This window comes from Cavia porcellus, unplaced genomic scaffold (assembly GCF_034190915.1).
Source record: "Cavia porcellus strain 051 isolate PalLab524CR breed Dunkin Hartley unplaced genomic scaffold, mCavPor4.1 scaffold_1, whole genome shotgun sequence".
Taxonomy (NCBI): Eukaryota; Metazoa; Chordata; class Mammalia; order Rodentia; family Caviidae; genus Cavia; species Cavia porcellus.
The window spans coordinates 241,212,802-241,235,340 of NW_026947484.1; the positions used below are offsets into that span (position 1 = coordinate 241,212,802).

The 22,539-nt window shown below is 46.3% G+C and overlaps 1 long non-coding RNA gene across 1 annotated transcript; it reads left to right on the forward strand.

Moving 5' to 3' along the window:
- Positions 1-796: 796 nt before the first annotated feature.
- LOC134471906 (uncharacterized) lies at positions 797-21,537 on the forward strand. Its single transcript, XR_010041619.1, has 3 exons — positions 797-1,246; positions 2,276-4,691; positions 19,696-21,537. It is a non-coding gene; the product is annotated as an uncharacterized LOC134471906 (long non-coding RNA).
- The last annotated feature ends 1,002 nt before the right edge of the window (positions 21,538-22,539 follow it).

Consider the following 22,539-nt stretch of genomic DNA (forward strand, 5'->3'; position numbering starts at 1 on the left):
AAGTGGGCACTGTTATTCCCCTATAACAATGAGGAAACTGAGGCAAAGATAGGCTAAGCATCTAATATTAGTGTTTTCCAGGGGCTATATGATGTGTTGTATGATATAACAACACAACAAATTGATTTTTTTTGTTTGTTTGTTTTGGTACTGTGGATTGAATTCACGACCTCACACTTGCCAAGCAGGCGCTTATGCCGCTGAGCTAAATCCCCAGCCCAACACAACAAATTGCATACAGAAACAAAGATGGCAATCCACCTTCTACTAAGCTAGATATCAAAGAAGTATGTTTCTTCTCATTAATGGCTTTATAAATTACAGTTATTTTCAACAATATGTTACTTATCTCAATATTTATGGTTTGTTATTATTTGAAAATGAAATAATTGAGTACTTAAAAATATTTCTCACTTCCAGTGTACTAAACACTGACAGATAGCTCTACATAAAAGCTATTATGAGGAACTACAGTATCTTTAGGAGTGCGTGGAAAATTTAAAACCAGAGCATTTGAGAGCCCTTGGCTGACTACAGTCTTTAGTGTACCTTGTGCCCACTGCCATGGCCCAGTCTGCTAGACAAAATATGTGCTGTGTCCATCTTTTGGCTGTCAGATGTGACCACAGCTTTGCCCTAATAATTACTCAGCTCACGCATTGCTGCTTTCTAGAAAGAATGCTCTTTTGTACTCGGGTATGTCCTGGGACCTAAATCACTGTATATTTCCTGGGCAGTGGGGGGGGGGGGATTGTCACTCTGGGGTGGAGGATGCCGCCACCTGTGGCAGGCCTGGCACCAGAGGGACCGGGCTGAGAACTGTGAGAATTAGAGGATGAGGTCACCAGGATGCACGGCCGACGAGGGCCTTTTGGGCCCAGGGGTGACCTTGGCCACTGTGGGAAGGCCAAAACACAGAGGAAGTCAGATGTCGCCTGCCCAGCGGCCCAGCTTTCTCATCTGTTTCAGACTTGGTCATGAGGGGTAAATGCCGTAGCTGTACCTCACCACCTCCTCCCTGGAGCGTCCAGGAGTTAGGTGAGCCTCACTCAGCTCAAGGTCGTGACTCAGAGAAGCTGGCGAGGCATCCAGAGACACAGAAACCTTGACAGTCAGACAGTGATTCACAGACAGAGCTCCACTTCGCCTTCTGCAACTGTTACCTTCTCAAAGCTTTCCGTCGGAGAGCTTGAGCAGGCTGGTGCTGCTGGGAAGGTGCCCGCCTCAGAGGTGGCATCGGAAGGTGGTAAGTAACGATTAAAGGCGGGATCCCGGGGTTACTGTTCCCTAAGGATGTGTCTACCGCTTAGTCTTCAATGGCTAGAGGAATTTGTGGCCCACAGGAAGTGCAGAAAATACTTGCTGAGTGAACAGAAAAATGAAAAGGAAGGAGGAAAAAGAAAGGAAGAAGTGAGAAGAAAGGGCAGCATGGGGAGTGAGAGGAGGGGAGGAGGGGGAAGCAGGAGAGGAGGAAGGAAAGAAGGAAGGAAGGAAGGAAGGAAGGAAGGAAGGAAGGAAGGAAGCAGAGGGACTGAAGGTCTGTGACTCTATTCGCTTGTGATACTGTTCTGTGCTGACATATTTAGCACAACTGAGTGTAAGAATAATGCATTTACTCCCCATTAGTTTCATAGAATCTCGGGATTTTGCCTTAAGGGAAGAACGTATTTATGGAATTGTAAAGCCTTTCTGAGAAAAGTGATCCTGTGAACAAAAGCATGCAACCATTTTTACCTCAAATTTTTACCATAACAAGTTGAGAAATACGGATTAGGGCTCCTGCCCTCAGGCTGAAGACAGACGTTTTTAGCTACCTCCGAATCATAGCGGAATCACTTTATACTTGGCTCTCTTTTCCCTAAAGCATCTTACTTCTTACCTGCTCCAAATCAGCAAGAGTTGAAAGCAAATGGGAGAGTTAGAAAAAATGGTGTATACCTTGAAAGTGCCTTAAATGCATTTTCCCAAGGCCTATCAAAATGCCCTTGGAATTCGTTGTGAAAATTTGACCACATCCTAGTTAGCATGAGGTTAAAATTAACAGCAACATGTGTTTTAGGGATCTCAATTTGCCAAATATTAATAGAGTTCATGGGCAGTTAACTGCAATAAGAGGAGGAAATGAAGTTTATAGTGCGGGGCTCCGGGGATTACAGCCTTCCTCACCCCTGAGCACATTCACGTCCCAAACTTGACATAGGATGAAGGGAGGCACAAAAACATGGGGGAGGAAACCCCGAGGTTACAGAATGGGTCTCCTCTTCTCTCTTGAAAGGACCTGACATACCTGGCTGTGGCTTCCCCAGCCTTGGCTCTGGCCTGCCATTTGGAGCTTATGATTCATTCAGAGCTGCACACACGGACCCTGTAGATTCACAGTGCTGCAACGTCGCACTCACCCGTCCCATCGCTGCTCTGCAAATGCGGTCTTTGCTGGATTTGGGTCTCCATTGAGCTGCTGAGGCAAAGCAGTCACAGGAGACATCCTCGGTTGAGTCGGGAGACATGAATTTCTTTGCATACTCGGGTGCTGACTTTTGTGAGACCACAAGGAAGAACCCATGTCCTACACCTCTGCAGGGCCAGCGGACTGAAAAACAACAGGGCTGGTTTTACCCCTTAGTCTGTATTTGAATGCCATTCTCGTCCTTCGTGATACCAGATTCAGATATTAGAGCCAGGACCAGCCACAGAGAGCAGGTATAATCACAGTAGCTATAAAGATAAGATTTCATTCAAAGACTGCATAGACGCAGAATGATTGGAGAGTATCCCAGGCAAAGCTAAGTCTTGCAGCAAAGGCCAGGGTTGTGAACAGCCAAGGACTAATTTGGAGAGGGTGTGGAAGGCAGGTGAACAGGGAGAAGAAGAAAACACAAAAGAACTGGGACCACCTTAGGACGCACTGCAGTCTCTTGGGAGGGGCCTCACTGGACTCAGAAATCTGTGGCTGACCCAGACCCTCTCTGAGAGGTCCTCCTGCCCTGTTGGCATTCTTGTGACTAAGATGCAACTTCCTCCTCCCAGCTGGGAGCTGTCCTCATGCCAGTTCCTGTCGCGGTGGCTCTGTTACCTGTCTCTGCCACATCCACTTTTTCTTAGGGTCCTCTTCCAGAAAGCCTCCAGGGAAGGGGTCTGGGGTGGAGGGTCTCCAGTGGGTTGATGGAGGAAATCTTTCATCCTCTTCAGATTCAGATGTCCGGATCTTCTGTGCATCAGGGGCAGCAGCCAAGCACCAATCTGCCTGCTCATGGAAAGGCTAGGCCGGAGCCCTGGGCCACCTTATGACCCACTGCCTGGGGCTGACAGCCACGTATTTCCATTAGCTTCTGACACTTTTGCCAAGGCAAGATCAGAGACAGAGCACTCCCTAGCTAACCATGCTGACATCCCAAGTCCTGACCTGGCCCATAGCAATAAGCGCTGACTTGGTCTTTCTTAGTCATGAACTTCTATATTTTCAGTATCCCAGGCTCCCCAGGACCACTGCTGTGCCAAAATTAAGCCCATTTACCTGGCCAGTTGAGATCCTGGACTTTGCAGGAACCTGGATTCTTTGGCTGCTGCTGGCCATGGATTACCTCTTGAAGCAGCGCAGTCTCTGTGCAGGTTTTGGGTCCCCTTGTGTTGCAGGTTCCTGTCCCCTGAACATTCTTTACAAGTTACTTCTACGTAAACTGGACTTCTCACTCTTGCCTGCGGGCAGTGGGAGTAATAATGAACCCAGAGAGGCATCAGAAATTGTTAGCTATCGTGGAGACCTTGCTTTACTCTCCTTAGAGAGCTCCTGGAAAGCGAATTTCACGCTGCTAGCTCATATCCCTCAGGGGAATCGTTTGGTAAGTACTTGATAAAATGTTCTAGACATAGCCAGTTGCCGTGGACCTCCAGAACACTGAGACACTGAGGAAACGCCTAAGGGTTGTTTGTTCTTTCATTTGCTTGTTTTCATTAGCCTTCGCACAAATGCTGTACTCTCTTTAATTGTGCACATTCTGGATCTGAGATTTCCTGTTCTTAAGGCCCTTAGTTTATCTACACACAGTTCTTGGCGAGACATAATTTGTTTTCTAAAGAGAAAGAGCATGTGCCGAGGCACTAGACCACAGGCACAGCCCTGTGCCCTTTCTGTGGACTTCATCTTGCCCAGTCCAAAGCAAGAGAACCATTTGAGGGCTCAGCCCCAGTCAGGGGAACGTGGAACTGTTTCTCAAGACTAGTCCTGGGCCACAAGAAACCAGGCGGATTTTAAGTATCTGGATATCTGCTGGATGGCGGGTCTCTCAGCCCCATACTGCCATCCTCAGTGAGCAGACTGGGCAGTTTTGACCCAGTGACACTGGTTGGCATTGAGCTGTTGGAACCCCTTGGAGCCCGTGAGTTGGACACCAAGCCATGCCCACTGATGATTCTGCCTCATTACTTAAGACACGAGTAGCACTGGTTTTCCCAGTGGAACTACGTAACTGGTGTCCTGGTGCACTTCAAAGCCAGCAGACCGCAGATGGCTTCTCACGAGTTCGGCTGTGTCGAGTTTCTCATGATCAGGGTATGAGTTTTGTCTTCCTCACAGAACCCAAGAGGTCAGAGTTGATGAGAAACACCATCCTGGATAGCTGATGTGTCGAGAAGAGACTCCTGTAATCCTAAATAACTCAGGTCTCGGCCCCTTGGCCTGCGTGCAAATGCAGGTAAGAGCCTCTCCAATTCTGATGCTGAGTCTGCCACCCTTTCTGCTCTTTGGTGGGTTCCTGACAGCAGTCCAGCTCCCTGTGAAGCATTCTGCAGGTGCCAAGGCCCTGAGGGCTGTGAGAGAAGGGTCCCAACAGCAGAGACTTCTCAGCGGTGAGATAAAAACAAAATCATGTTGGTTTCACAGTAGGCAGCTTTGGCTTCTGAGCCCTGGTCTACCACAGTGCTGGGATCATGAGTCAATTTACTTTATTTCCCTTAGCCGTGATATCTTCACCAGTTAAATAGGGATGGTAATATGTATCTTAAGGCATCACTGTGAGAATTAAATGTGGCCATGTTTATAAAATATCTATGCAGAATTTGGCACACAGTAAGTGTGTAATACATAGATGCTATTACTACAATTAAAAAGTATGCAGAAGATTGGGGGAGTTACTTAATCATTTTCTCTGGATCTGAGAAATTTCAGGTAAAGTTCCAGTACAGTCTGGTTAGTTCTAGAAAAGTCTGTAACAAAACTGACTGATTTCTTACAAGCTCCAGTAGAACTAAGAGAATGCCCCAGAGTGGGCAGAAGAAAGGGCTGAGTTCAGGTCTTCTTTGTTTTGTGGGTGAGTCTTCACTGTGATATGTGTGGGGTGCACAGTCACACCGGGATGCTAACACTTGCACACGTGTCATGCGAAGCTCTCCGTGTCTGCTGGATCTGAGATTTCCTGTTCTTAAGGCCCTGTGCTTTGTCAAAGGAGAAAAAACTGGTATTTGGAGCGTGTCAAATCCTAAGTCATCAAAAGCATTTGGGTTACCCCTCCCGCCCCCCCATGCTGCTTCACCAGGCGCAGATGGGGCTGAACCCAGAAGACTCAGCTCGATTTCAAACTCAGAACCCAGGAGGTCAGAGTGGGTTCTATCAAGGAAAATCACAAGCTCCCTGTGCTCACCAAAACAAAACATATTCCGGGAGAAGGAGACGGCCAAAAGGCAAGCACAGCAGTTTCTAATATTTTTCCACCCGACTTTTCTTAATTAGTGTTGACTAGCTTAACGAAGCAATTAAGGGACTTATTTGCTTTTTAAATCACATGTGAAATTTAAGAAACCTTGAAATGGAAGAAATATTTGTCCCCAAGATCTTACCCCACAAGGGATATCAGGTGGACTGTTCTCCAACCACTAGAAAGTGAGAACAACTCGCCCGCTCCACACGAGGCCCAGCCAAACAGAGGTCGCGGTGGCCGGCTCTGCACGTAGGAGCTGCAGTGGGTTCTTCTGAAACACACTGCTAAGGTTGCCACTGAGAAGGAAAAAAATGACGATTCGTTTTCCCTAATAACTAACTTTAGAAATAAAATAGGTAAGGACAGCTGCCGAGTATTGATTACATTGCTTACTTGCTAGCAGTTGTGATGCTATTTCAGTTTAAATCTATCAATCTTCCTCCCTCCTCTTTTTATAAGAGGAAGAAAATAGGGGCCGAGGAGAGATCAGCAAACCCAAGTTTAGGGTCCAGGATAGACAGAACTAAGACTTTGCACTGGAGACAGGGGAGATGTAGATTGTTTAGTGGTTATATAATATATATATATATATATATATATATTTATATTTATATTTATATTTATATATTATGTGTGATAATTACATGCATACTTAGTTACACATACTTGTAAGCTCTATATAATCTGGTAGTGCTAAAATATTATTTTAATAAATAACACATAGATATTCTGTATCAAAGGATGCTATGACAGTTATTGTGATGAGTTTGATTATTAAATAAAGGATTTATGAGATAATAAATAAATTGCTTCACCAGAGTCTCATGTAGCGTCTAGCTGTTGCAAACTGCCATTTCCTGCTCTCCGCGTGTTGGGAACAGTGTGACCTACTGACGCATCACCACTTCTACACCTAAAGTCTTGGAAAATAAATTGAGGCTTAAGTGACATGTTTTATTTTTTTGTTTTTCTTTAGAGACACAGATCTGGTAAAGAGCCAGGGATCAACTCTGATTTTCTCTGATTTTAAATAATTGGGGTTTGTGTATCAGATCATATAATCAGGCAGAAAAGAGAAAGCAATTAAAAAAGGGGGGAAATCACATCTTTTTGGTGCTTGTGGCGGAGGACATCGTGGAACACGCCAAGTTTTCTCGAAAGGCAAAGGGATCCAGCCCTGGCGCCCACTCCGCCGCACACTGGTCCTCTTGTGCATTCCGCCCGCTCTCCCCAGGGCCCCGGGGAAGAGGGGTGATTCGGGGCGGCAGCCCACAACACGGGTCCCCATGCGGCTGCGCGTGCAGCAACGCGAGGGCCATTCTGGTGTCACACCCTGTGACCAGAGTCCACGCGTTCAGAGCGCTCCCTCGGGTCCAGCCTGTTTTCCCTTTGGCTTTAAGATCACAGGCTAAATGCCCGGCTCTGAAAAGACAGATGGGGCGGATGTCCCAGATGGACACTGCGGAAACGGTGCCAACAGAGGGAAAGCGTGGGCTTCCAGGGAGCCTTCTGAGCTGTTTACCAAACAGGGAGAACTGTTTATATTTCACATATCTCCCGGAGCCCATTTATGAGCTCCACTTACAACTTCAAACAGGCGAGTTGGCAGAGATGTGGCAGGCGAGATAAGACGGAGACGTATTCATGGTCTCGCAACAGTTTCAACACCCAGATCTACAACTATCTTTATTTTTTCCCTAACCACCAACATTTATTTTCAAACACAAACAAGCTTTTAAGTATTTTTTTAAATGTAGTTAATAGGTTTATCTTGTTCCTGGCAACATTTCCTCATCTTGCTAGGGTTATAAATAGGGTATTCCACTTGGCAAGAGTCTTGGTCATGGCACCGGGGAGAGGGCTCTATAGTTACTCTAACAAAACAGCACATAGTTGGCATATTTCTCCTCCATTTCCTAACACTCCACTGCCATGTGCATTCTTCTCATTTGATTTACTCTGAAAGTTGCCTGTTCCTCTGATGCATACCAGAGACTTGGCTACTTGGAGATTTGGACAAAAAATCAGAGAGTGAGAGAGAGACGAGAGAGAGACAGAGAGAGACAGAGAGAGAGAGAGAGCTGACAGCAGCATTCTCCCCATTTCTCCTCTCCGACAGTTAGTACTGGAAATTGTGCACCGTTTGTTAGCACGGTTTAAGATGGCTTCTTTAAGGTCGCCTTCAGTTTCAGGACCTCAGCATTCTGGGTAGATAGATCGTTCAGTGTCGGCTCGCTAATACTGGTAACTGCATTACTTTCTTGGATTTATATATTTATTTTCATGCATTCAAATGCTGCGTAGAAAATACACGATTCCATATCTTGTGTATGTGTACACACATGTACACATTCATGCAATAAAACTCAACTTCCAGTTTTGAAAACACAATGAAGTGTTTTTGAAAACCCGTAGTTAAACCCCTTTCAGTTTTTTATTGCTAATATTTTAAAGAAATGTGAGGTGGTGAATTTGTAAGAAGACAAAGTGCTAGAAAATGACGTGTCTTAACGGTGAAAGAGTTTTCACTGTTGTAACATGAAGAAATAGGGGAGTGCAAATCCTTCAAAAAATAATTTAGTGGCCCCAAGTTGCTGGTCTTCGCTTTCCCTTCCTGTCTAAAATAAGAAAGGAGACAGGTTTTGTGGATAGTCACAGGGGCATTAGATGTGTCGCAACAAATTCTCAAAACGGAGACATTTGGAGGAGGCCGAGCGCGGATACCTGGAGCACCAGAAAAATGCAGTTTGTCTTCATCGTGCATGTTAGCCGCCATGCGAGTTTCTGTCAAGGAAAAGCTGCATGGCTGATACTCCTTTCTGAAGCTCTGAGTGTTTTGCTCACACCCCTGGATAATAAAGAAAAGCCAAGTCACTGGGTAAGCTCTGGGCCACAGCGCATGGCAGGTGGGTCTATGTGGTGCCCATTAGGCCCACACACATCTCTGTGTAAGGATTCATCACCACTAAACAACTTAAGACAAACGATTGATCCGTCAGTGGATGGAAAACATTGATGATGGGTTGGTGGTTTTGCGGTAAGGGGCTTTGCTCTACTGTCTTACCTTTTTCTTTTGGAAAGTATCATAGAAAAATTATTTATCATGGCCAGGACCAGCTTTTATGTGTGGCTTCAATATTGGCATCCTAGATCTGTAGTATTTCGAATCCATGTCTACTTTTACTGAATGCCTTACCCATGGTTCAGACACCTAACGAGGCTGAATAAGAACATCATTTCTTTTGAATTTGAAGTAATGCAGATAATATATTTGGTGAAGTTTCAGGATTTTTAAGCTCCAAGTGTTTTAGAGATAGAGAAATATTTGAAGAGTCTGATAAACTAAAATAAACACACTTACTTGCACACATGAACAAAAGCCAAAACATTTTTCATTCTCACCTGGTTACGCGTGCTGTGTTTAAGTGACAGGATATTCACTCTGGCCAGTTTTTGTCACTCTACTCATTTAGATTCCCAAGCCTAGCAGATTAACACGACTGTCACCAGCGTGGCAGGCACAGCAATCCTTGCGTGAGGCACATTTCTGGGTACCAGATACTGAGGCGGAGATGAGGCAGAGGCAGGGCTTTGACAGTGAAGGAGTCATGAGCGGAGCAGTGCGATCTAAAACTCTGCTCTTCACGCGCTGAGCAGCCACATGGGCTCCGGCTTCCCCTCTGACACCTCTTCTTGCCCCTTGAGCTGACTCACTCTGCGTCTCCCTCCAGGCGGCAAGGCCTCCCTCCTCTGGGAGATCTGGACTCCTGCACAGCTCACCACACCTCTTTCAGTGCTCTCCCCACTAATCCTGTCCAGAACTGGGGCCCGGCCACGCGTGCACTTTGAAGTTAAAATTCACTAAAACACACTGGTCATCCAGTTGCTAGGCAGGCCAGCCGGCCTTCCAAGCTGGCCCACATGTGGCAAAGGCTAACTTTTGAGATGATGCTCAGGATAAAATAATCCCTGTGTTCAGTGAGGTCTATGGGTCGGCTGTGTTCTGGCTCATGGCTGAGAGCAAGCTTTCCACCCTCTTCTCCCACGGTACTGGCCAGGCGAGAGCACCTCCGGTGAGCTGCTCACTGCTGGGGCACGAACTCTGAGCTGTGCTGACCGAGTGCAGAGCACGAGGCTCTTCTGACACCCTGGTGCCCTGCCATGCCTGCAGTGGAGCCTCCCTGTCTCCTCCGTCAGAGTCCTAGACCTTCCCTCTGCCTCCACTCCATTCGTTTCCCACTGCAGCCTCCACAGGACCGTTTGCTTGTTTATTTGATTCCAGGAGTCGAACTCATGACCTTGCGCTTGCCAGGCAGGCGCTGTGCCCTGAGCCACATCTCTGGCTCCACAGGACTTTTCAGATTACATGTTTTGGACCAGGTTGTGCTGTTTTTTGAGGAAGTAAGCAGCCCATCCTTTTTACCTCATGACCTCTGTTGTTTTGTTGTTCACTTATGAGTCCCATTTTATTTTGTTCTTTATCTTTGAAGACATTAGGGAAAAGCTAAAACAGAGAGGGAGAAGACCTCATCATCAGAGTCTGAGGGAAGAAGAGCAGAGAGATGGAGATGCCAAGCACACAGAGAGGGAGAAGAACGAGATCATTCCGCACATCAGACAGGAGTCCCATTCCTGGTGCTGGCTCTTACCTCCTTGGGTTTGGGCGCATTATGAACCTTGGCTTATTTCATTTGTGAAGCTGGAATCCTGTGCTCACCACACAGGCTGCGACTATCTCTCGCAGTGACATCCATAAAAGCGCCTCTCAAAATAAGGAGGAGATCTCACACCAACATGAAAGATTATGTGTGCTCCTAGCTCCCAGAAAGACAGGGTGGGGGAAACACATGCTGCCCTGTGCCCTCACAAAACCACTGTCTTCTGACAAAGCCCCGCCGACCGATAAAGTTCCAGGAGACTCTTTGCAAGTTATCCGCAGGGTTCTCTTTTTATCTCACAGAAGTATTTATGCATCTATAAGTCTCTCTAATATTTTTATTCCACCCTCCTTGGGTGTAGCCATGGCTGCTGGTGTTTACTTTTTATGTATGCCTCCTGCCTTTGAAGAAATCCACAAAAGAAAGAGCATAGCACTGACCAACTTTCAAAGCTGTGATTTATAGGAACGATTTCTGAGAAGCATGCAGAAGACCTCTGAGTTCATCATCAAATCCTATTTCTAAAGCACCCTCTAGTGTCTGGCCCCAAGCCAGAGGAGCCAATCCTGCGGGAGCAGAAAACCTTCAAGAAGTGAACTGGATCCCACTCAGCTCCCAAGAGCCACACCTGCTTCCTGGGATGGCCCCTAAATCAGTGCTCAGCAGGGGCTGCTGGAAGATGATGATTAGACACACGGCCACCGCCAGGTACAAGTAAAACCTCATCGTGAAATAGATGTTCAGACTCACAAGCCAGAAGTCACTCTGGAAACCCAAAACCTTCAGCTGAATCAGGGGAGGAAAATTTGCTTTGTGGAAAACTTCAGGGCAGGGAAGAAGGGCAAGAGTGAAAGATGTCATCGACAAGGACTGCGAGAGTTTTGTGCTAAGCGATGATTAAGCTGTGGTTGCTGGTCTGCAGCCTTCGCCCACCCCGTGGATTCTCAAGGGTACAGGGCCGAAGAGCAGCGGTGGGTGCACCCCGAAGGCCTTGAGCCCAGGGAAGCTCCCCACTCCAATCAAGGCTCTGTGGATTGGCACGGCTCCCCCATGAGATCCAGCTGCTAGCGCCTTCGTTCTCAAAGAAGTAATTAATGTACCAAGTCTATGGAGTGGTTTAGACTTGGAAAATTAGCCGTGAAGTGGTGGACCTGGTCCTCGAACACGGTGCACACGCCCAAGGCTAACTCTTCCCTCTAGCTATGTGGCTCACGTGACAGATGGCCGTTTCGCTCCGTGGGTCCAGTCAGGTCTCAGTCCAGCTCCTGTGGCCATCTTCACCATCATCTTTCCCTCTCACATCCTTGAGAATGGGACTGCAGTTTTATGACACCAGGAAGCGGCTGAGTCAGATCCTGCACAGCAAGCTGCGCGTGAAGGTAAAGGACTATTCACCCAACTCTTGATGACCAGAATGGGTCTTTTACTAAGTGACAGCCTTGTTAAAACAGGAGGCCAGACAACTTCATCCCTGGTGAAGGATCCTAGAGGCAGGAGAAGAGAAGCCTACTGAAACATTTTTCAGAGTCACCCCAAAAATGACTTTGGAGTAGGGAATAAATTTTGTCTAAACAAATTATATATCAAAGTTTCACATGCAAGTTTGTTTATTACCATCTGAGCTCTCTCCCCCAGGGTTAGGTTGAGCAAAATGGGCACACAGGTGTCTGTGTATTTGCACAAGCATTACAAAGTATTGCAAAATGAGCTTCAGCCTTTTAAGTTACTGTCTCTTTCTTTATAATAATAATCTCTTCCATTTTACAAGGTCTATATTATTTTTAGGTAAGAAAACACTGTAGAATTCATGTTTTATTGTTCCTTACAGTTATATAAATTATATTTGGCCAAAACAAATGTAACTCCTACTGTGTGAACTGGGAACCCCGAATGTTGATTTTCCTTGAGTTATAAACAGAGTGAAGATATGTTATACTAGGTCACAATTTTCCAGAGCAGAGCAAAATATATAACTCAGTTTTAATAACAAAACTGCATATATCATTAAAGTTTCCTGCTCCACACAGAAAGTATTATGTTACTCTGCCCAGCAAGAGATATCCTGTGTGTTGACCATGATTTCTAAAATACCGTTTGATGGAACGGAAAGCATTTGAATATTTGTTAGTTTAAAAATGTCATAATGTTTAAATGCTCATGAATTCTGCTTTCTTTTGCTACCAAATGTTAAATTCCTTAAAGGTTTGAATATAATAGATATTTGCAATCACCGTGATATGAGGGACCATTATGGTGACTTTTTCTTTCTATGTCAGGAAAAGATGGAATATATTTTTATGACCTAATAACAAGAGAATAATAATAGTTCTTATACTGAATGTCCTCATCTTCAATATTGTTACTCAGTATGGGACATAAACCGAGAGAGTCTTACAGAACAGAAACAAACATTTAATCACACTAATTTTGTTTTCAAAATACTGGATTAACTTGTAGTATAAATGAAAGAAATGAACATACTTTGAAGTGCTTTTAAAACAGCTGAACATGAAGTTTGGGGAAGTGTTTGAACTTCGCCCTAGTTCCTAGTGATCTCTCTTCTGTTCCACTGTTTATCGGAATGCAGTGTTTCTCATATTAGAGAAACCAGGCAGTATTTGAGCTTCGCACACTATTTTATGTTGCCAAATCACACCCACTTCCCCACTTCGCCTCCAGTGTATCTTTCTGTGGCGTACCGACACTCCGCGGTGTATAGACACCACATTTTCCTTTTTTTTCACCTGTTGATAGATAGGTTGCCTCTAAAAGTCAGTAAACTGCCTGAAGATGTTTGGAGATCTATTTCTCTCACCCTCCCTCCTCTGTCTTTCAGATACCAGGAATGAAACTTAGGGTTTTGTGCTTGTCAGGCAGGCACTTGTGCCACTGAGCTGTATCCCCAGCCCATTCCCATTTGTCCCTTCTGAGGACTTATTACAATTGCTGTAATGTCTAAATGGAGAATTGTCTTTAAAATTCAAAATAGTGAACCTGAGAATCTGTACCTTGATAAATCGTAATGTAAGTGGAAAGCATCCTACACCTGCAGGTTTGGACACATTGCAATATGGAAGCACTAAAAGGTTTACCACCCAAGAACCATACCTATAAGCTTTGTGAAGCAATTCGTCTTAGTTGTGAGTTGGCGTCATAGAGACTGGTTCCCTGTAACACAGAGCAGCATCCTACACCTGCAGGTTTGGACACAGTCATGGGTCCGCTGTGTCTGGGCACTGCAGACAAACTGTGTTGCTGGAGAACGTTTTCTCTCCCTCTGCATGGTGCCTCCTTAGTGCCAGGAGAAGAATAAATAAGCCCATGTGGCCACAGCGGAGACAAGAGACTGGAGAAGTTGTTCAAGGCCCTGCTGGGCACTGCACTGCTGGGACAGTTTTGAGCAGAGGAGAGGCATGATCTGACTTTGCTTTTAGCTGATGCTACCTATGGCTTCTCTGAGGAGAGGAGTAAGATCACACGGGAGCCTGCAGCAATTCCCTTGAGTCAGGAAGCCACGGAGAGCAGTGCTCGCTGACAGCGAGCCCCAGGGTGGTGGCTCAGACAATAATGCTTATTCTCCAGGATTTGGGGGTCACCTAGGGGTGAGCTCAGTCAGCAGTTTTCCTTAAGCTGCAGGGCTGACTGCGCGACTGTCCCCAGATCTGCTCATGAGTGCTTGATGGCAGACAGTTGGGAGCTTGGGAAGTCCATCTCTGATGGCAAGGCCTGGGAGCAAACTCCGCTGTGCCTGCTGATACGTGTCATGCCTCTGCCTCTGCCTCCATCCGGGGGCACAATAGAGTTCAGAGTCAAGGGGCAGAAAGGCAGACTTCGCTTACCACGAGGCCAGAGGCCAGGGGAGGGCACTCGGGGTAGCCAGAGGCAAAGGCCTGCTCCGGCAGTGGAAGCATCGTGGTGGGGTGGACAGGACCGACTTGCTGCAGGGATGGGAGGTCACCAAGTCGTATTTGGGAGGTGAAGCTGCTGAGGTCTGCATGTGTGTCAGAATGAAGTGAGAGGCGAGGAGAAACAGAAGCTCAGATGCTGTGATCATGATGATGTAGGTTGCACACACTTGCCTTATTTCTAGCAAGGTGTGTTCCTTGACTTCCACCGTCTCTGCAATCATGATCACAAGTCCAGAGATCTTATTTTTGTGTTGCCGTTGCTGGGATGCCGTTGATTGGTGATCTACATGATCCCACCAGTATCAGCCTTCCTTGGTACCTTCTTCATATAAGGCTTCAGTTCCTCCCCAGCAGTGCCCAAACTGTCTCTTCCATTCACCAATAATTCCTCTTAAAAAAAAAAAAAAAAAAAAAGCAAGGAACAGAACGAGACTAAAAGGTGTCTCCTCGTCAATCAACCGCATTACAAAAATTAGATCTAGCCGTGTGCCCGATCACCCATTTTTCCACTCTTTTCCCCCAAGTACATTGAAAGTCAAAGACGATGTGTAAGACTCTGAAGACTGTGTTTAAGACCCAGGGAATGCTTAGAAGGATTTTCATCATACGCAGTTCGCATTTTTTAAAGTTTTGGCATTCAAATTCACAGGCTTTAGTTATTTAGAATATTTATCTGTAATAAATGGCTCATCCCCCAGTGACAGTGCTAAATGAGGCACCCCACTCTTGCGCTTTGGGTGATTTATACCCCGTGCGGAGAGTGTGCTCTGTTTAACAATGCAAAGAGAGCACACATTAAGTTTGTTTCGTTGCCATGTGCACTGTTTGGTCCCGAGATACTTCGGGCTGGAAAGAAGCCCTGTGAGTGACAGGGTTACATAATTCTACCTTCTCTGTAAACTGTCCTGGGCCTCCGTGTCCTCAGCTCAGATATCTGCACATCAAGACATTCATGGCTTTGCATTGTTCATTCTGGCTTGACTGGAGGCCAAGAACTTTTACAGAGGTCTCAGTCCGAGGCTTCTTCTAGGCAACTACACTGTCATGTAAGCAGCAGTCCCGACTCATGCCTGTGGCTCCTGCTGACAGGAAGAGGGGTGCTGACCCTTCCAGAAGGCAATGAAAACCATTCCCTGCAGGTGGGGTTTCTGGCTCCAGTAAGGGTTAGAAACGAAATCAGCCATTGGAAGTTTCATTCAGGTCAGTCCAAACATTGCAAAGGACACCACATGCAGAAGTTTCCACACTGAGTAATCAAGTCGAATTGCTCTCCACGTCACCCCTCCAGAGCAGGCAGCTGTGGAACCTAGTTAGTTGCTCTCCACAGGCCTGGTTGCTGCTGGAATCCGCAGAGCTAGAACACCCAGAGGGAGTTCCGATTTCCAACCTTGGGGGGCTGGGACCTGGTCTGGGACGCCAGAGTCACCCGTGTGCTCTGTGAACAGAGCAGCCAGTGACAAAGTGCGCAGTCACATGGCTCAGAGAGTGCAGAGGCCAGAGCCAACAGCAACTTCTGAGTGCACTGCAGAGCCACTGCAAGAGAAATGGGAGTGTGACACAGCGGTGCGGGGCAGACGCCTGATGGGGACAGTGCAGCCCTGCTGGGTGCTTTCTTTTTTCCCTGCAATATATCAAACCCACTCTGGAGCGTTAATTACTTTAAAATTAGTGTTAAACTAGTAGGCACCCAATTGGAAGCAACGTTTTTATGTTGGATGGACTCACTGTCCAGCCCTCACTCTGACCCCCTGCAGCAAAACGATGCATAACCATCTCAGAGCGTGGTCACCCTGCTGAAAATCACCTAAGTCTTCCTGCAGCCTACATCAGACCTCTTTGAGGAACCCTGGGCACTCCCAGGCAGGCCTTTCTTATCCAGCCACACCTGGTCTGCGGCACAGGGCTGAGCCTTCAGGACCTCTTCGTTACGGTTCCTTCATCTCCCGAGTCCACCATCCTGTGACCTCACGTGGCGATGGCAGTTCGCAGAGTCGGTGGACTTGTTTTCCGTCTGTGTATCTTATTCTCCCAGTGAACTGACATGTTCCTTCAGGACAGGCCTGGGAAACATGATGGTTAGTGTTTTCAGGTTTCCTGCAAAAGACAGAACACAGGGAGTGTTAGGAATCTCTAGCTGGTGGGCTCAGTGCTGGTAGAACGGAGGACACTGGTATCATGCGTAGGGGTGCGGGGCCAAGGCCAAGGCCTATGAGGATGGTGCCTGCCTACACTTGAGGTCAGTGTTCACGCTCAGCTGTGGACCCTGCGCTTGGAGCCCACTGGCCCCAAGAGGAAGCACCTCCCTGACTGTGTGCTCCAAGGGTTGTGTCTTTCACCTGCAAGTGGCCCTTTGGACACCACCGTGAAGCTTTCTGTTGTTTTATTGCTTGTGTTTGTGCCGGTGAAAATAGATTTCAATTTTATTTTCTTTCCTTGCTCTTTATAAACAGGAGTCACCTGTGTGAATACACAGGAAAGGGACGATTCCACCAGAACAGCTTCCCTGTATCAGCTTCCCAAAAGCATGGCGGGGAAGAAAACTCTTCCTGCCTTGATCATGCTGCTGAAAAGCTCTTGGCTCGCAGTCGGGCTCCTTGACATCAAGGCCAAGTTCACCCCTTACCCGCTCAGTCCTCCCACAGAACCACTGGCTACTGTCTGAAATCGCTCTAAAGCCAGAGAGAGAAAAAGGAAAAGGAAGAGAACGAGAAGAAAAGTATAGAAAAGGAGAAGAAGCCACAGGAAACGCAGGAGGACTGATTAAAACTACATCAATTACTTGATAGCCTTAAATAGGACTTTGTTGATTCTATGATTGTTAGTGATGACATGTGTGTGCGTGTGTGCGTGTGTGTGTTGCTAGGTGCAGAACCTGTGGCCCACATGCTCGGCAAGTGCTCCACCACTGAGCTGCATGCCAGCCCTGTGCTTTGCTGACTTAGGGTGCTTTCATAATCCTCGACTATTGCTCAAGAATTCTACACAAATATGTGCCTCGTTGCATAGACACGATTATGCTGTACGTTAAGGTGCCTGTGTGAGAGCTGACTACCGACTAATGACAATGACAAGTGAAATTAGGAATACTTCTTGAGTTTTCTCAGGCACTAATAGAAGGGGACGGCAAATTTTAAAAATGTGAGTGGGTTCAACATTCTGTGGAATAGGGATTATTTCTTTTATTCACCCTTAACTTGGGAGTCTTCAAAGTTAGTGGCAGCCTGAGAATAACAAAAAAGACTCAGCAATTATGAAGATGAAGGGGTACATGCAAGTTAGATTTCTGGCCACATGTGTGGGGAAGAGGGGTGTTTCTGGGAAAAAGAGAGTAATTCCACATGAAAGGAGTCCTGTCCTTCTAATAATTCGGAAGCAGGTAGTGAAAACACATCCCATGTACCATGATGCAAGGCCCCTGTGTGCTTCCTGACACTGTTCCATCCGGATGGCAATGTGTGGTAATGGCCGTGGTGAGTGCAGCGAGCTAGCTCCCACGGAGGGACCATTTCTAGCACAAGTGACCTTGATACAGGGGAACGAAACTCCCGACCTACTATGTCTGCGAGCTTGTGTTCTCTAAAATCAAAGAATGAATTTTAGGAACAATGGAGTTAAGAGTAGAGTATATTTATTGACGTAAAGAAGGGTTCTGTCTGAAGAGAGACAGAAGGGGTCCCAAGCAGGTTGCCAAGCACTCTGTCTTTTCCATGCACTTTTATAGAGTAAAACCCCCGTGGGTTCAAGGTGGGGAAGACTGGGAACTCACAAGGCAGATGCGCATAAGGTGGGACAGAACTATAGTTAGCCAATAAGATCAATAGTTCAGATGAAACTGATTATGTTAAGGACAAATGGGGAAGCAAGTTAGTAGAAAGCGGGCATTCTTACAGAGCTGTGACTCTTTCCTAGGGGGAAGGGAACTATGTAGGGTTTCAATCCCAGGATATGGGTGCATTTGTATGGTCTTTTGTCTTGAGGCCTGGCCCACAGCAGGAGGCATCAGTTTCCCTGGCAGCTGCCAGGTGTCTGCATTGGCTCCATTGAGGATTTAGCCTTATCTCACTGCCTATAAGATTTCTAACTCGCTCAATTGCCTGCAACAACCTTACCTAAATTAACTAGACACTTGTGATTGTATAAATCAGTATCTTAGTTACTTTACTCTGGCTGAGACAAAATACCCAACACGTAAAGTTAAAAGGGAAAAGGTTTATTTGGCTTACAGTCTGTGGAGGTTTCAGTCCACAGTCTGCTGGTGCCAAGGCAGGGCAGCATCACAGAGGATTAATGATTCATGGAAGGCAGAAGATAAAAAGCAATGAGGAGCAACCACAGGCTCCTCAGGGCAGGTGCACTCACACGCTGAATCCTGCTGACCTTGGTCCCAGCACTGCACCAGGACTCAGTCCTGCTGTCATGCACTCTAATCCGGCCACCTTGGAATGGTCACATGAGGATTTGGGGCGACAGGCTACAACACCCAGACTAGAAAGACTACTAATGAACTCAAAATAGAAAAGGTGTGTTCTGGCCAGAGGATTTAGACATACGTACTATCAGGTCCGGTGGTTTCCCAAGGGTGTTAGGAGCTATTTGTAGCAATATTAGCATTTGAATACAAAGTTTTTAATGTTCTTATTTTTTCTCTAAACTTATGAGAAAGAAATTGTCAGTTTTGCAAGTGTATTTCTTTGGTGATTCTTTTGCTCATGTGCCTTAAAGAGTATTATTCAGAAGCAGTGACCCTGAAGAAAAGCCACCTTAAATACAATTTTCAGGAGAAAATGAATGAACTAATGTGATGCTCTGACATCAATAGCCCTTAAATAATTTTAATATTTAGGACATGAAAGTAAAGCCAGATGGTGACTGTGATGTCTTCACTGGGTCAGACTCCAGTGTAAACGCTCCTGCCTTTTGTGCCCAGGGGTTAGAGTGGGGCCGTGGACCAGGTTACACCGCTGTCACCGTCCAATCAGTATGCAGTTAACACAACCGAAATATTGTGGCATAAAGATACATTAAGAAACAAACTCTTACACACACGTGAACACAGGAAAAACCTGGCATTAATAACCCCAAATTCTCTTCTATTAACAACCCAATATTTTGGTAGCCCACCACACTGGCTGATGGTTTGAAACCTTCCAGGACTCATTTAAAGTCTCGGGGAGTCTGAATGACTTCTCAATGGCCCATTCATCCTTGGAACGTTTCCTCCAGAGCCTGTGCAGTAACAACCTAAGCTGGATCTTGTACATGAAAACTGACCTCTGACACCTGACACTTTTGCCAAGTCCCAGCAAAGAAGGCTCTTGGAATAATTTAGAGTTTGCCATAATGACAAGTTTAAGATTCAATTATTAAGTGTTGTAATTTATTTTTACTATGTTTGTAAAGTGGCTTTCGTCCAAGTAATTTTACTCCCTTTCACAGCCAACAGGTCTAGGAGAGCGATGATGATCCTCCCAGCAGCACACCCGGCTACGCACCCTCTGGTGTTTAACACCACGTCAAACAGCAGGATTTGTACGGGACTCAGATGGAGACATTTCTCTTTTGCCTTAGTTTGGGCAAAAACTTGATTTCCATCAGATAGCTGTAATGGATGGCAAGGACAACAGAGAAAGAAGGCCGAGCCTGAGGCAAATGCCAGAAGTTTCCCAGAAGGGTAAATCTTGTTTCCTGCCTGACTTCACAGAATTAAGCCTGAAACAAGTCATGTTCTGTGGCTGGAGGCTGTGTTTATGTCAGCTCTGCCTCCCTGGCTCGTGGCTGGGAACATTGTCTTGGTCTGTAACTCAGGAAGGTTTTCCTGAAGCGAGAAATCACTATTCCTGTGTCTTTATCTCCCAGTCCATTTTATTTGTTCTATTAATACGAGCAGACGAGCTCTGAATGAGAAGTAGATTCTGAGGAGACAGTGACATTGGCCAGGTGCAGCCTCAGAGCCAGTGATTTAGCGCTCTGCTTTGGTAACTGTCATTCCCAGGAGTTGTATGAAAGATGCCTCTTCATAAAGGATTTTGTTTTGGAAAGTTATAACAGCGCCTCATCTGTGCACAGCACATTCTCAGTCTGTTCAGGAGAAAATCCTTTCTGTGGAGTTCAGAGTAGGCTGAGACCTTGTGGTCTCTTGGTGTCTTAAATGAAACCAAATCTTCCGGGAATTGCATTCGTTTATGGTTAGTAACAGGCGACTTCCTGTTTCGAAGCAAAATGGGCTTGAAGAGGCTTATAAAAAAAAGGCTCAAAAGGTTTCTTGGACATCAAATGACTCTAGTAAAACATTCTGATGAGTTAAGTGTAAATGCATCAGCAGCATACGGATTAAATTCTCTTCTAAATAAACATTAACAGAGAACATGTTTGGCAAAATGCATTGCAAGTTTTGCAAAACTGAAAACATTTCAAAAAGGAGTGTGAGATATTTGATGAACTCAGAAAACACCCGGATTGCCCGTCCCATACTGGAATATTTTCCTTGGATGTTCTGCAGATGTCAAATAAATTAGGATGCAGATATTAAAACCAATGAAGACTGCAGAAATGATCAGCTGCCTGTCATTTGTCATGGCAGCGTTCCTGTGAATGCTATGGTCACACTAGTGTCTCTGAAGAGCACCCCAGGGGCCACGTAACCCTTTCCTCACTTCCCAGCCACGGCTCCCTCCTGCTTAGAGCCTTGCAAATCCTTCTGTTAGCCTTACCTCTTGGAGCTTTCTTTCTGCTGGTGACCTACTTCGGTTCCCAGAGGGAATTTCAACTTTGTGATATGTCCACAATGTAATCGTGATGCCAGCTGGCAGAGGACAGCTGTGACCTTCTTGGGCCAATTGTCTTTCATCCAGAAGCCACAGCTCTTGTCAAGACCCCCACTGTCTCTCAGCAGCAATCTTCTGACATGCTCCAAGATGGAACTGTAACCCTCTTGGGTGGTGGGGGTGCTGGAGGAACAAAAGGAATGAAGCAGAGGTGACTAAACATGGAAAAGGCAGAGCATGTTTATGCCACGTGAGTTGAATCCTCTTGATCAGATCCTTGGCGAAGCCCCCAACCGAGAGAAACACCCTCGGAGTCGCCTGGTAATATAGCTTCCGGGACAGGGAAGAGGCACCTTGGCATCCTTCTTACAAAATGCTTGATTTGTTGCTCAGACTCACAGGACACATCCTCCCCATACGTAGATACCACAGCTTCACAGTCTGTAGTCACCTGGAATTCATGACCATTTTGCTTTAGAAAGCAGATTCTAAGAAGATTTAACAGGCAAATAAATGGTGGGTATTCTGTTTACATCTTTAAAAGATTAAAGGTTTAGGTCTAGCGTCTTTTGGCGAATGCGAAGTGATGACTCATACCATAGGCAAATTGTACACAAATTAAAATGCTGCTCATGAAAACACCTCCGCAGGCAGGGCCTCCTCACTGCTCACGCCAGGCAGCGCTGCCCTCTCGCCGTCGGCCTCAGTCACTAAAGGGTTTTCCACCAGGCCAGGGAGGCTGTCTTGACCTCGGGACTCCCACTCTCAGTTTATCCTCCATATGGTTGCCAGAGCCTCCTTTCAAAAGGACTGGCCTTGTCATTCACCTGTTCAATAATCTTTGATGCCTACCAGGTGTCTGCAGAGGAAAGCCAAATTCCTGAGCGTGGTGCACAAACTCCGCGGGTCTGGCCCCAGCTCACCTATCAGTTCCTGTTCCAGCACCTCATACTCCAGACGGCTTCCCTGTTCCCGTGGCCACATGGCAGATGCTCCCCATGTACGTGATTACCTTGCCGTAGCACTTGCGCGCTTCTAAATATTTTCTCAGTTGTGTAAACAGAGCTTCCCACCGTAGCCTCAGTTACATGAGGGTGTGGCTGTGTCCATTCTGTACATTTTCCATCCCTGGTGTCTAGTGCAGTGACCGGGACATCACAGGATCCCTGTGATATCTGTGACCTGACAGAGTCTCCTGTCTGTATTGTTGTACATCGGCTGTCTGTTTCTATTGCAATGCTCATGAATTCTGTGTTTGCCCACTCAGTTTTCCCGGTACTGGTCTCCTCATCCAGAGAGCAAAGACCATGCTTTATTTTTCTGTCTTTGACACTAGGCACAGTGTATGCCACATCCTCCCTACCCAATGCACAGTATGCACTGCATTCCAACAGTGGGCTCCTGCTGGCCTAGAGGTTATGAGAAGTCATGCTGTGTTGTGCACATGGACACTGACATCAGACAATCAGACTCACAGAGATGTGAAAGCTGCCCTCATTCTCACCATGGCAACATT